The following is a 15151-nucleotide window of genomic DNA, read 5'->3' as shown; positions in this document are numbered from 1 at the left end:
GCTGATTAATTATCTATTTTCAACCTCTGTGACTGTAAATGAGATTAGAACGTCTGTGTGATGGGAAATTCAATGGTGCATCATGTGATGGCAATAGAAGAAATGTACTTATGATAAAATCCTTTCTGACACAAATAACTCAGCAAGCTGTTGAGGAAGGCCAGGTCTGTGCACATCATGGTGTTATTATTAGCCAAGACTCTAGCTATGTTTGTATTTCCAGTCAGGGGCAAGGGAAAAAAGACACTAAACACCTCAAGAAAGATTTACCTAGTGTAAAAATGCAGTTATTTCCTGTTTCAACACAAAAATGTCTATTTTTGCAAAATGATCTTTCCAGAAGATCCAGAAACGATCTTTCCATGCCTTATCAAGGAATACTGTAAGACTTTTCCAACATCAAAAAGTTCTCTGATAGAATCATCTTAGGCTTTTTGAGTTAAAATTTAAAAAGAAGAATATACACTCAAAAGCCTCTACTTGTTGTGAGAGATTATTACTGTTATTTCATCTTCTTTGTCCAGAAGGATCATATGAAAGTTGTTCAAAAATTTTTAGATGGATTGAGTAGGTCTCAGATTGTGACAGCTTGCTTCCAAGTCTGAAGGTTGAATGGGCTACAGCTCTGCTTCACAAAGCAGGGGCAAGTGACATAGAAGAAGGTGGGGTGGGATGGAGAGCCTGGATGCTCTGAACAGCTTTTCTGCTAGAAACTTAGGCAGCTTTGCACAGACTCAGCGTGTCCTGCCTTGGGCCTTCCTTGCGTAAGCAAACAAACGAGTACACACTTCTAAAGAACAGCAACATTATGAGCTAGCATCAATCATGTGCTTCCGAGATGCCAAATTCCAGCTGAACACTTTCTCCAACAACCCTGAGAGTGTTAGTCACTCATTCGTGTCCAACTCTTTGTGACCTCATGGACTTAGCCCACCAGGCTCCTCTATCCATAGAATTTTCCAGGCAAGAATACTGGAGGTGGGTTGCTAGTCCCTTTTCCAGGGCCAATATTATCCCCATTTTACAGATGGGGGAATCTGACACTTAGGGAAGTCAGGTACCTTGTCCAAGGCACACAAATGGCAAAGTTAAGTTTCAAGCCCAGGCGGTCTGATTCCCAAACTAATCCATTTCCTAGAGACTCGTTTATTGTTTAGTCACTAAGATCGGTCAGACTCTTTGAAACCCCATGGACTGCAGCACAATGGGCTTCCCTGTCCTCCACTTTCTCCTGGAGTTTCCTCAAACTCATGTCCATTGAGTCAGTGATGCTACCTAACTATCTCATCCTCTGCTGCCCCCTTCTCCTCCCGCCTTCAATCTTTCCCAGCATCAGCATCTTTTCCAATGAGTCAGCTCTTCGCATCAGGTGGCTGAAGTATTGGAGCTTCAGCATCAGTCCCTTCCAATGAATATTCAGGGTTGATTTCCTTTAGGATTGACTAGTTTGATCTCCTTGCTGTCTAAGGGACTCTCAAGAGTGTTCTCCAGCACCACAATTTGAAAGCATCAGTTCTTCAGTACTCAGCCTTCTTTATGGTCCAACTCTCACAATCGTACATGACTACTAGAAAAACCATAGCACTGACTATATGAACCTTTGTTGGCAAAATGACGTCTCTGCTTTTTAATACGCTGTCTAGGTTTCTCATAGCTTTTCACACAATCAAAGGCTTTAGCATAGTCAATGAAGCAGATTTTTTCCTGGAACTCATGCTAGAGACTAGTGGAAGTCAAATGACATGGCCTTGAAAGAAACAGTAATTTGTTTGGGTGGTTGTTTTCAATGTAAAGAGGTGTGATTAGATTATGAAGGCATCTGCCTCATCAATGTAACTTACAGTTTGAAATGTGAAGATTACATTGTTTAATATAATGCTAGCTGCTGAAACAAAACAAGTCCAAACTCAACAAACAAAAATTTGTCTCTTGCTTATGTCAGAGTCCACTGTGTATTAGTGATAGACTCTTCAGTCATTCAGGGACCCAGGCTCCTTCCATCATGTAGCTCTGGCCTCCTCAAGATATCTGAAGTCCTCTGGGACTCCTTGGATATATGGGAAAGGAGAAAGAATGGAACAAAGATGGGCCAGGCAAGTTCATTCACATGATTACACTTACTGCCTATGCTACTGAGAAAGGTAGTCTAGCTGCGGTCCAAAAAGAAGCAGTGGACAAAGATACTGGGGACTATTGGGCTGTACTCTGCAGGCCTGCAAGCCTTGTAGATGCCCAGCCTTGAGACCAAAGAAAGAACCTGGATACAGCAACAGGGCCATCAACAAGTTATTAGTCAGGGGATCTTATGTGTGTGAAGCAAGAGGTCCTGGAGTGACAGCCCCACAGTGTACAGCCTATAGCAGGCACGACATGGCAGCAGTCTTCGCTACCTAGGGAAGAAGGAAGCTACCATTTATAGGGGGAACTGATGTCAGGTGGGCTCATCATTTACCTGGGAAACCAGGGTCTGGAGCAGGGGGCAAGCACCCAGGCAGTTATTGGTCAATCCCTATAATTAAAAGGACTAGATAGTTACGTTGGTGAAGCAGGGCTTGGTCAAGCAGGGGATGGACAGAGAGCAGGAGGACAGCCATCTCGAACGGCGTGACCATACAGGGATCATGAGTAGCCTTTGCCTCAGGAACCATTATCTTTACTGGGCTATGTAATTCTTTCTTTGCTGCTCAATAATTATTCTAAAATAATTTTAAGGGATAGTAGCTACCGAAGCTTTGCTGAAGGATGTATAATCTACAGATTTCTAAACATCTCGGTGTGTACTTAGATCCACACCGAGTGGATCTAAACCGGTGTGTTTCGCACCCACATTCAATATCCTGGAAACATGTTTTCTACTTTGTGTGAGTTGTTGTGCCTTTGGCTTACACTGAGGAATATATCGAGACACAGCTGTAAGAAATTCACTGTTATATCTACTGAGAGGATAGTATTAAGGGAAGAACCTCTCCCCAGTCTTTATGAATAAAAGACATGATATTTTTAATCTTATGAATATTCCGAATCTTACAATAAATCATCTGTCCCACTTTGCTAAGGCCACTAAGCAACTTAAAGCCAAAGTTGATACCCTTTGCCAGACACTGAACAAAGACCCTGTGATACTTAAGTGATGTGTGTGAAAGTAACTCAGTCATGTCTGACTCTTTGTGACCCCATGGACTGTACAGTCCATGGAATTCTCCAGGCCAGAATACTGGAGTGGGTAGCCTTTCCCTTCTCCAAGGGATCTTCCCAGCCCAGGGATCGAACCCAGGTCTCCCACACTGCAGGCAAATTCTTTACTAGCTGAGCCACAAAGGAAGCCCAATATATCTGTGTACAAATTTGATCTATTTTCCTATCAAAACGAAAACAATTTTCCTTCACCCTAATTATTCCTAGAATTTATTTAATATTTTAGTATTTTATATATAGAGAGAGAACCTTGTGGCGCAAGATGGGTAAAGCATATGACTTTGGTCATTTGTGTGATTTGGAATCTATGCTAAATTCCAGCTTCGTTATGGGGTTTTTCAGAAAGACAAATGTGACTGATAGGCCCCAGCTGTCATGGGGCCTCAGCACACAGGAAACTCTGTGAGCAGCTGACCCTCTGAGCTGATCTCAGGCCACAGGCATTCTTGGTAGGATCCCCACCACATCTTAGAAGTGAAAAGTGCTGGGCGTAGTACGTGTGACAAAACTGCTCTCTTAGTTAGGGCCTTTGTTTAATGAGGTGCTGTGGAAACATAGAAGCTGAAGGTACAGTCTAGGAATTCACCCTGTGCACCCACGGCAAATTTACTGGAGCTAACTAGCTGAGTAACCTTGAGCAAGGCGCTTAACTTCTCTGGACTTTCCATGTCTTTATCTTTAAAATATAGGGCACTGGATCATTGGACTAGATGATCTCTAAAGTGTCTTCTAGTACAATAAACCTGTGATGAATTAAATTAAAATTAAATTATAATAATTATAATTTCAAAAACTCCATCCAGCATTTTTGAAATAAATGACTATGTCTAGAGAAAAAAGAGCCAATAGGCAGCCCACAAATGATGAAGCAGGCTTCAAGCTATTGGTAAAGGTATTTCAAAAGCACTAGGGTAAGATGTAACTACTTATCTTGTCTCTAGGAGCAACAGGAGGTCACAGTTCCACTATACAGAAGTGAAAGGTTATATTAACGGGATGTATTAATTTGGTTCAGAATTTGCCTGAAGTACCTGGACAGTTAATCCAACTCTGGGCTTCAGGAATCTGACACTACTTTAAGAACAGTGTTGCAGGATTCACAAGGCACCCTGGACGTGGGACCGGCTTGCTCCACTGGTGGGCTAGGAGAGGCTCAGGTCCACCAGCATACCCCCAGGAACCACCCCAGGTTCCTGACCGCCCAACTCTGCATGAACAGCATAGAGCATGTTTCAACTGTAATCCAGGAGAAATGTAAGCCTGCCACACTGACTCTTTGCATACAGTTCAGGACCTTCCACTGAAAATGCATTTTATGGTGAAACAAGGGATTAGCTAATCTTTCGGGCTAACGGAGGGCCAGCTACAAATGTTTCCTGTGTGTATTGTGAAACCCTGAGATGACAGAGAAGTTCCTCGTTACTCTCTGAATTTCCCTTCCCCCAAGACTCCCATTGGTCACACAAGCCATTATCTGAAGCAAGATGGCCAGAGCACAATGTTGTAATTTTTCTTGGTTCATACTTCTAAATTAAATCTGCTTGGAGAAAGAAAAGACTGAAAAAATATTTAAATCTTGTCCTAAATCATGGAGGAATTTTCTGATTTTTCTTCCTTTATTGGCTAGTCTTATTTTTTGTTAAGAAATCATTCTTTGGATTCTCAAGAGCCAAAAACAAGTAAAAAAAAAAAAAAAAAAAAACAGAACCAAAACATCCTAGAATCTAGGCACTTAAGCAGTAAGAATTCAGACACTTGTGGTTTTTGATACAAAGGCACTGACAGAGAGCCCAGGCTGCTACCCTTAAATTTCACATATGCAGCCAAGATCAACGATCCACTTTGATGAATAAATGTTAAGACGATGTACTTTGACTCATACTGTATGCATTTAATATTCCCTTTGGCCTTACTTATAAGAGAGTTTCTTTCTTTTTTTTTTTTTCTAGGGTAAAGGTGTGGGAATTTCCCAACCACACTGTTCCACTTCATATCTTCTTCTTTCTCTTCTGATTTTATTTTCACTGCAGACCAGGGTAAAGGCAAATGTGTATTATTTGGTAGCCTCTGGGAACCAAGGGAAATGATTGGTTCTGATTAGCAAGTACTACAGCAAGATACGTATCTGTAACCACTAAGACTCTCACATTCAGAAGTTATAACCAGCAAAAGTCTAGGCCAAAAACATCTACTCTCTTATGGCTGTTTTATTATTATTACTTGAACAGGGCTATAAGTGTTCTGGCATAAAATACTGGATGACTCACCTTTTGAGAAGTGGGGGGGAGGGGAGATGTATTCATAGACATATGAATATGTATCTGTATTTGCTTGTATATGTATAAAAATATCAGAAAGATATACAAGAAACTACTAAATTGTTATCTGTAACGAAAAAAAAAAAAGTAAGTGGCTGTCTTCCAATTATCAGTTGCTGATTGTGCCTGACCTCTTTCTTTATTTCTTCAATAATAAATCTATCGTCATGCCTTTCAATAGAGAAGAATGAACCGCCCCAAAACTCACTGAAAATACACTCAACCCCTGGTGGCTCATATGGTGAAGAATCTGCCTGCAATGCAGGAGACCTGGGTGCTACTAAAACTTTTCTCTCCCTAACAGCATTACTATTCATTTCATTCTGCGTGTGTGTGTTCTCAGTCATATCTGACTCTTTGCGACCCTATGGACTGTAGCCTGTCAGGCTTCTCTGTCCATGGAATTCTCCAGGCAAGAATACTGGAGTGGGTTGCCATTTTCTTCCCCAGGGGATCTTCCTGACCCAGGGGTCGAACCTGAGACTCTTGCATCTCTTGCATCAGCAAGCGGATCCTTTACCATTGCACCATGTCCTTTCATTAATGCCATGAAAATTCTAACCTGATACTAAATGAGAAAAATATTTTAAATTTTATCAAACTGCCAGCTGAGAGACTTCAGTGTACATTGTTAATTCACTGACACTCACCACCAGGCCAAGTAAAGGTGATGTTTCAAAACTGAGAAAGTTCGAGCTCCTGAGAGAAGTCTGCAGTCACAGTTTCCCGAGTCCTGTTCACATACCTCATTTGCTAAATCAGATTCCTCCTAGAACTCCTCTCTCACCGTAGTTTGTGTTTAATTCCACTCTGGTTTGTGTCTTTGTGAGACCACATTGGTGACCAAGCCGCAGCAGGGCCAAGCTGGTTACAACACAAATCAAACCAGGAACTCCTGCTGTCCCACTGGCTGGGGGTGTAACAGTTAACTCAGAGCCAGAGCCCTTTGGAGACCCTCAGGACTGAAGGGTGAGAGGCAAGGTTTGAGTAGAATAGTGTTGAAGCTCTGTCCTGCAGCTAGAGAGGAAGGCTGAGCTATTTTCTGGGGGACTTTAATTCTGTGTACAGCCAATCAGAAACAATCGATGGATTTGTGTCCAGTGATAATTATTCCTCCTGGTGACAGGCAGATTTACAGTTTACACAGCATTTTCTAGGCGTTCTCTCTCACCACGGTTCAACACCAGCTCTGTGCAGCCAGTAGGGCTGTTACTTTCAACACTGTTTTAGAGATCGGAGTTCCAAGGCTGGAGGGATGAAATAATTTGTCTCTCGGAACCAGATCTGATTGGCGGGTGGTGAGCCAAGACTCACTCTTGGGTTTTCTGAGGATACTTTCCACTGAGCTGGCTGCCTCAGATCCTCAAATCCAGTTGCTCAGTTAAGGAATCCACCCACATAGCCAACTTTCCATTTGATTAACGTGAGAGTCCTATTCATCTAACACTGAACTCCTATTGGGCTCTCTGCCTTGTACTGAAACACAAAAGACAAATTCCCATCGTTAAATAAGTTGTAACAATGATGAAATTGTATGTGTCTTTCCTCCTCCTGCCCCTGTCCTCTTTTCATTTTCTTTTTCATTGCTTTTGTCACTCAGGCTGTATTAGAAATTAGAGGAAGGCTGAAACCAGGTATATGGTGACTGAGGAGAGGAGTGTAGAACCCAGCCCCTTTTTTCTAGGCTTTTGGGTGGAAATTTTGACAACGGGGGCGGTTGTGTCACTGTGCTCTACGCAGAGTCATTTTATTTTCCTGAAAACATTTGTCCTTGCTACAAGTGGATTAGAGGTTAGCATGCAGGATTGGCAGGCAGGATTTGTGGTTTCTATTATTAGGCCTGCCACAGTTTTATCACACCAGGGTGAGCCCTAAGCAGAGTGGTTTATTGGAGAGAGAACTTGACCGGAAGATGGCATCTGCCCTCCTGTGAATGAGAGAGGCTGCACGCCACAGCTGAGAGGCAGCCCAGGGTAAGGGTGCAGGGGACACCATGAGAGCCCTGAGTCACTGAAGGCAAGGCTTGATCAGAGAAATGCATGATTCACCTCGGTACAGGGCGAGCTGTGTGCAGAAGAATCCTATTAGGCCTCCCTCCGCGACTTCCTACAGGAGGAACAGAAAGTACTCTTTTGTGAAGGCCTGCTCAAGGAAGGGGAAGGACTCTGAGTGTTGCTTTCCCAACATGCTTTCTGTGCACAAACCTACAAGTTTCCACCCCATGAGTGTGTGTGTGTATCAGGCAAAAAGAACACTAATGCTGTTTGGAGAAGCAGGGCTGGAGTGGTGGTGAAATGTTTTTGGATGATTGTTGGGGTTTCCTCAACTTCAGATATCTTAATACAGGCTGAGGTAGGGAAGGGGAGAAAAAGAACCTTGCATACACTCAATTCTGAGTGAGATCTCTAACAGCCTTCTGAGCTTAGTGATGAACTGAACCAAACATGTTCAAAACACACTACTTCAGCCCTCTGTGGCTTCCAGATCACAGGGTCCCAAGACCTCTGCACACTGCTGAGAGCACCTGTGGACACATCTCTGCTCAGCGCTAATCCAAAAGCCCCTGGACCCACTGCCCCTTTAGGCAAGAGGGACAGGCAACCCTGACCACTGATTCTGAGTCTCAGCATCTATGGCGTCCTTTTCTGGCCCCAAATCATATTCATTTGATAATTGCGCTCTTGCTTTCTTCCCCATCAATGAAGCCCTGTGTGATTATTCTACCTGCTAACCCAGTCCAACTGGGAATGCATGCAATGAATGCAAATGAATTCATTTATCCAGTCAAGAAATATATACACATGCATATTATGTAACAGACCCTGTGCTAAGCTTGAGGATAGAGTAGCAATGACAAAACAAGACAAAAATGCATAGTGTTTGCCTACATGGAGGCAGGAGCAAAAAATAAAATAAGATCACACAAATAGATACATAATTGTGAAAGTGAAAGTGAAATTGTTAGTTGTTCAGTCATGTCTGACTCTTTGTGACCCCATGTCCTGTAGCCCTCCAGGCTCCTCTGTCCATGGGATTCTCCAGGCAAGAATACTAGAGTGGGTTGCCATGCCCTCCTCCAGGGGATCTTCCTAACCCAGGGAACCTGTGTATCCTGCATCTTCTGCACTGGCAGGCAGATTCTTTACCACTGAAGCCACCTGGGAAGCCCTCTTTTTTTCTATTATTAATAGTAACATCCTTTTTGACTGAAATTAGTATTTAGTGAGTGATAATCATGGGCTTCCCTGATGGCTCAGACAGTAAAGAATCTGCCAGCAATGCAGGAGACCCAGGTTCAATCCCTCCGTCAGGAAGATCCCCTAGAGAAGGAAAATAGCAACCCACTCCAGTATTCTTGCCTGGGAAATGCCATGGACAGAGGAGCCTGGCAGGTTACAGTTGTGGGGTCACAATGAGTCGGACACAACTGAGCAATTAACACACACTCAATCATGGGCCAAATACGTGGCTAGGATTTGGAAATAAAATGATAAATAATATTGCCATGGTCCCAAATGTCAAACAGCACAGGATCTCTCAGAGGAACTATAATGAAGAATATACTGACAATAGGTCACATTCAATCTCAGGCAGAAGGGGCATCCAACCCAGAAACAGGAACTAGAGAAAGACACAGCCTAGAAGAAGTGCTGTCTCTCTTGGTTGAGGTTGTTGTTACCTAGTTACAATTTTTTAGTGGTTGCTGCATGACATGAGGTAGATGGGACTACTTACTCAAACATTATTCCATTGTAAAAAAGAATTTCATTGCCCCTCTCTTTCCTCTTAATTGTAAATAGTAACATTATTAACCATTGCCAGCAAATTATCTGTCATTATAGTAGACCTCATTTTTACCTACCAAATGAGCTGGTCTCACGCTGATGTGGTTTATCTAGGAGGAAAGCTCTCTGATCTCTAAAGTAATATGAAATGCAACATAGGTGATTTCACTTTGCAGACTATAGACAGGCAAAAACACACATCTCTGGACCACTTCTAACAAACAGCCTGACACAGAGCTATTTCTTCCTTTCAGTAATCAGAATATATACAAGGAGATGAATTCACCATAGATTTCATTTAATTAAAGCATAACTATGATAGTATATTTTCATATGATTTCATTAAAAAATCATGTAACTCATTCTAAGATCAAATATAAAGGATTTTGAACTAGCTGCATTTAAAAACTATCTGTACCATGGTTCATTCAATAGAAATGTTTTGGGGGTATTATCTGTGGTTTGTATTATCTGTGCTTTTTCTCCACTGGGACATACAGTAATTGAAAGCTGAGTACAGACTTTATAACTGTTTTTGAATTGATCAAATCATCTTAGAGTTGCTTTGTAAAACTTAATTAACGCTTCCTAAATGCTTTAAGATCTTATTAAAAGCATAGAATGAAAGTTTTATTCTAAATTCTGAAATATTAGACTTCTATGTTATATCTATAAAGAATATGAGATTTATTTTATGCCAAAATCTATGAAAGCAAAGTAGGAACTGAAAGAATTGAAAAGATGATCTTCTCCAAAATAAAACATAAGTGATGACATTTCCACTCTGCTCCTGGTGCAATGCATTGCCTACAAAAGTCATTCCTATCTTCAAAACTCCTGTAATTTATATCTTAGAATTCATAATGCCCAGAATCATTTTGTGCCATGCTTACTAAAAGATGACCTTCAACATTCAATCAGAAAAGTTTCCTATGCAATTTACTCAAACCTCTAAGTGTAAAGGAAAAAAAGTAAGGATAAAATACTCTTCCTGAATCTTTATATGGGTTTCCACTGGTATAATAAATGAAATAAAGAGATTCTAATTTCTTTGTTAATATTCTCTTTAAACCAATGCAATGCATACAGCTCAATAATAAATTATGTTAGCTGAATTTGATGACCAACTTATGGTTTTTCCAGTGGTCATGTATGGATGTGAGAGTTGGACTATAAAGAAAGCTAAGCGCTGAAGAATTGATGCTTTTGAACTGTGGTGTTGGAGAAGACTCTTGAGAGTCCCCTGGACTGCAAGGAGATCCAATCATTCCATCCTAAAGGCGATCAGTCCTGGGTGTTCATTGGAAGGACTGATGTTGAAGCTGAAACTCCAATACTTTGGCCACCTGATACAAAGAGCTAACTCACTGGAAAAGACCCTGATGCTGGGAAAGATAGAGGGCAGGAGGAGAAGTGGAAGACAGAGGATGAGATGGTTGGATGGCATCACCGACTCAATGGACATGGGTTTGGGTGGACTCTGGGAGTTGGTGATGGACAGGGAGGCCTGGCATGCCGCCGTTCATGGGGTCACAAAGAGTCAGGCACGACTGAGCCACTGAACTGAACTATGAAGAAGAAACCATTTAATTTTTTTTTAATTATTTGAAAAATAGATCATTCTTCCACCTGGAACGGCTAAAAGTCATAATAATAACAATTCTCTTTATTCATTCTATTCAGGATAAAAACCTCTTTTGAAATGTTAGGCAACTATTTTGTTTTTGTTATATTCTTCTTTTGTATTCAAGGCATTCAACAGAATAATTGTTCAAAGAAATGACAAGAACATAACCTTATATAAGAAAAAAATCTTGGCTCAGGGCCATTTTGCCATGTAGATGTGTATGCAGTAAGGGCTTTTAAAAAGTTAATTTAAAACTGCATTGCTAAAAGAGATCCAAAATCATGACAGTGATTCAGGAAATTGAATGGGACCATCTTCCAAGAGAGAAAACGACTAGTACCCAAAGGACCACAATTTCTCACTGTTTGGAACCATCCCTCACCACCCTCTACCACCAGGATCTCCTCTCCAAGGCCCATCTCAAATGTCCCTTTTCCTGATTAATTTTTTTTTTTTTTTTTGGCAGGGGCATTGGGGGGAACCTATACAGAGTTAGTGATTCCGTTCCAAGTGTCAGGCCATGGGCTGAGGGCTAGAGATACCAAGACTAACAGGAAACATTCTCTGTTCTGCCCCAAAATGGGGGAGAAAGCCATACATAGACAAATTACAGTCCAACAGAGAACGTGTCTTTAGAGCAATAAGACCAAATGGGCTCGGGTAAAAACAAGAACATATATTTATGCTCTAGATATTTCTACAGTACTCTCTCCATACTTTCACTATACCAGTTTATTTGTATTCGGGGCAATCTCCACGCTAAACTGGGAGTTCCTTCATTCACTCAAAAACACACATTTCAATTCCATTATGTGCTTGGCATTGTGCTGGGCAGACCAAACATTATTGTCTGAGTTCTGATTCAAATGTAACCCTTGCTGTCATGAATGCAAAGTCAGCTCAAGCCCAACAAATATATAATAAGAGTCTGACAAATTTTGGTTGAACAAACAAACAAACTGAATGAACTCATATTGGCAAACAGGAATAGCTTTGGAAAGCAGGATGGAAAAACAAGCATGTTTGATTTAACCAGGCGCCACTCAGGAAGTTGAAGTTGATGCCCACCTGGGTGCAGGGAACCTGCTTTTTTGTTTGTTCTCAGTACTATACCTATAACTTACCCACCACTTGGGGAAATTTAGCTTTTTTAAACTCCTAGATCTCGATAACAATTAAAGAAAATCAAAGCAAAGTGAAAGAATCATGAATGAGATTATGGAGTTACCATAAGAACTTCTGTTCTCAGAGGTTTAGCACTGAAAAATGGGAATTTAAACATGAATTTTAATAACTTTAGGAAGATGTTTATAGCAGCCTTAGTCCTAATAGTTGGAAACAAGAAACAAATATTCATCAACAGGATGATGGACAAATTGTAATAACTTTACACCAAAAATAAAAAGAAATAACCTTCTGACGCAATGTAATAATGCATATGAACCTCAAAAACATTATGTTGAGTGAAAAATGCTAGACACCAAAAAAGTGCTTGATTATTATTGATTATTATCACACTGATTGATTACATCTAAATGAAATTCAGTGAGTGACAGTTGAGTGATAGTTGCTCAGTCATGCCTGACTCTTTGCAACCCATGGACTGTAGTCTGTCAGGCTCCTCTGCCCATGGAATTCTCCAGGCAAGATTACTGCAGTGGGTTGCCATTTCCTTCTCCAAATGAAGTTCAAGAAAAGGCAAAAATAACCTACGGTGACATAACAGTGGTCACCTGGGAAAGGAGAGGAGGAAATGACTGAGAAAGAGCCGAAGGGAACTTTCTGGAATGACAAAATGTTCTATATCTTGTTTTGAGCGGTGATTACATGAGTTTATATAATTGCCCAAATTCACTGCTCTAAGCCCTAAAGACTACTGTATCGTACATAAGTTATACCACAACGGGAAAAAAATCTTATGAATACTGTGTATCTTCTAAATATGGATTCCTTTATATAATTTTTATTTAAAATGTAATCTTAAGATCCTCAGCTTCATTTTGCAGAATTTTTAACATGCTTCTTAAAATCTGTGCTATTTTTATAAATTACACCACACCGCGTGCACGAGCAAAATATTTAGTGCTGATCAGATATGGCACTAAACCAATGAATGATAGAGCCTTTTGCCGTCTCAGGCTCTATTCAGAAACCAGAAGCACTTGGTTTGATATATTCCTCTTTTGATGAATTAGTTCAGGTGGCTCCTTTGTGAGCACTCACACAGATTTCAGGGGTCTCTACAGAACATCTGTTTTGAGTTCTTGCCATGGGAGGTGGTGAGGCTTTATTCCGACTCGTTCACATCCTCTCACCTGACCTCTCATCACACAGCTCACGTATCTGTAAGGCAGTTGGTGCCGATGAGGGATTTAATCTGTGGTGACTGAAGCTGAAGCTCTCTCTCACTAAGAGTATTTGCCTGTATGGAAATGAGAACCCTGACCTTGGCCTCATTAGCACTCTCTTCCAAACAGCTAAGTGAATCAGCCACTGGCACACACCAATAATAAACTGAAAACACGTTGGCTGGAGAGAGATATTAAGGTGCATGCAAGGCCACTCTGCTCCCTTTAAGCCCTTGGTGATATGAAGCAAATTTTCAAGCTCTCTGATACCCAGAATCACAGTTCCAGCCTTACTGCTGCCCTACTTTCACCTTCTGTGCCCCCAAAACAAATATATGCAGAGGGGGCAGCACTTTGAGTCCACACACAAGGGTTTATGCAAAATGTCACAATATTTCATTTTGCTCCAAAATCAAAACAGATTGGAAGATAAGTCGTCATCTCACTGGGCCTCTCGGTATTGTGAGAAAGCCCCTGGGAACTTACCTAGGTGACGTCACTTGGATGAAGCCCCTTTGTCTTCAGTCCACACCAGTCACCACCCCTGTGCTCACTGTCCAAGCACTGACACTCTCTTAAGTTCAGACAGCTCTGCTGACTCCTTCTCAGCTTGCTCTGAACTCTTTGCCGGGGCTGAAAAGCCCAGCCTCTAAGATCCAGTCTCTCTGGGGGTGCCACACAGTCACTCCTCTCCAAGTTCTTCCTCAGGATGCTTTGAGAGAGCTGGGTACAGATCTCTGCTACTTGAAGAACAAATCAAAGGCCACCAATTCTTTCACAGTCTTAAAGAGTTCCTCCTTCTCTCTGCTTCTGTTCCCCTAGGATAGAGTTTAGGGAGTAGGAAATGAGAAAATAAAACAAGAATATGCAAATTGATGTTTTAATTATGCAAATATATGCACATAGCCTAACAATATCACCTATATCAACATATCAAGCTCTAGTTTTGATTTGAAACTCTATTACTGATCAGCTGTGAGTACTCAGATAAGCACCTAAAAATAGAAAGTCTCACTTTCCTCATCTACACAGTGGGAATATACTTTAGCCTGACTGTTTTATGTACAAGTCTATTAAGAACACTTTTCGTTATGTACTTAGTCTCTTTTCCATTATGATTTCATATATCTTCTATGTTATCCTCAAAAGATGTAACAGTGTTTTATAATGAGCAAAGAATGGCACAAAAGTTATATAATGTTGTCCTTTTCAAACAAAGACCCAGTAATCATATCTTGATATACTTTTTAAAATTTCTTCCATGTTTGTCCCCAACTACTACATCGCATACCACATATTCCCACATTGTACCAACTGTGAAGAACTTTATTCCAAGTATTCTCCCATTACCTCTTAAGCTCAAACTCAAACTTCTGTATGATGGTCCTATAGTTAGGCAGCTGTTAATCTAACAAATGCTTTTTACTTGGCATCAATTTAAAAATGAAAAGGCTACCAGAGAATACCCTAACCATCTTGTCTTAGGACCATGTCAAGTCTCTGGGCATAATCCCGTCTGCAGGGACCTTGATCCCTCAAGAGATCAAACTGGTTCACTGCATAGGGGACATCATGATGTTTGAAACAGATGATCAATAGTAGCATGTGCTGCATTACATGCCTAAGACACACACTTATCAAAAGGGACAAGTATTAAATAACAACTCTTGAAAGCTAGGACTCAGCCACCTAGATGAGGTTTCTAGGGGCCCAGTATTCTGGATCATATTCTCTCGGAATAAAAGAAAAGTTGTAACCAAGAATAATTTTGACCATATCATGGCCCTCTGTATTTTGGAGGCAAAGTATGGCACCTCTGACTGTGCTCCTCTGAAAAAACCAACTGGTTTGTTGATGTAGCCAGAATTGGGTGGTGAC

General features: G+C 41.1%; 1 long non-coding RNA gene across 4 annotated transcripts in view; it reads right to left on the bottom strand.

Annotated features, from left to right (window-relative positions):
* LOC145523559 (uncharacterized) overlaps nucleotides 1–15151 on the bottom strand; it is an 880911-nt gene that overhangs the window by 776882 nt on the left and 88878 nt on the right. For all 4 annotated transcript variants that reach the window (XR_014066716.1, XR_014066705.1, XR_014066702.1 and 1 more), the window contains exon 2: nucleotides 13760–14091. This is a non-coding gene — a long non-coding RNA (uncharacterized LOC145523559). The remainder of the gene's footprint in view (nucleotides 1–13759; nucleotides 14092–15151) is intronic.

Source organism: Giraffa tippelskirchi, chromosome 2 (genome assembly GCF_054371585.1).
Source record: "Giraffa tippelskirchi isolate mGirTip1 chromosome 2, T2T-mGirTip1v1.2.pri, whole genome shotgun sequence".
Taxonomy (NCBI): Eukaryota; Metazoa; Chordata; class Mammalia; order Artiodactyla; family Giraffidae; genus Giraffa; species Giraffa tippelskirchi.
This window is presented reverse-complemented; position numbering and strand designations above follow the sequence as displayed.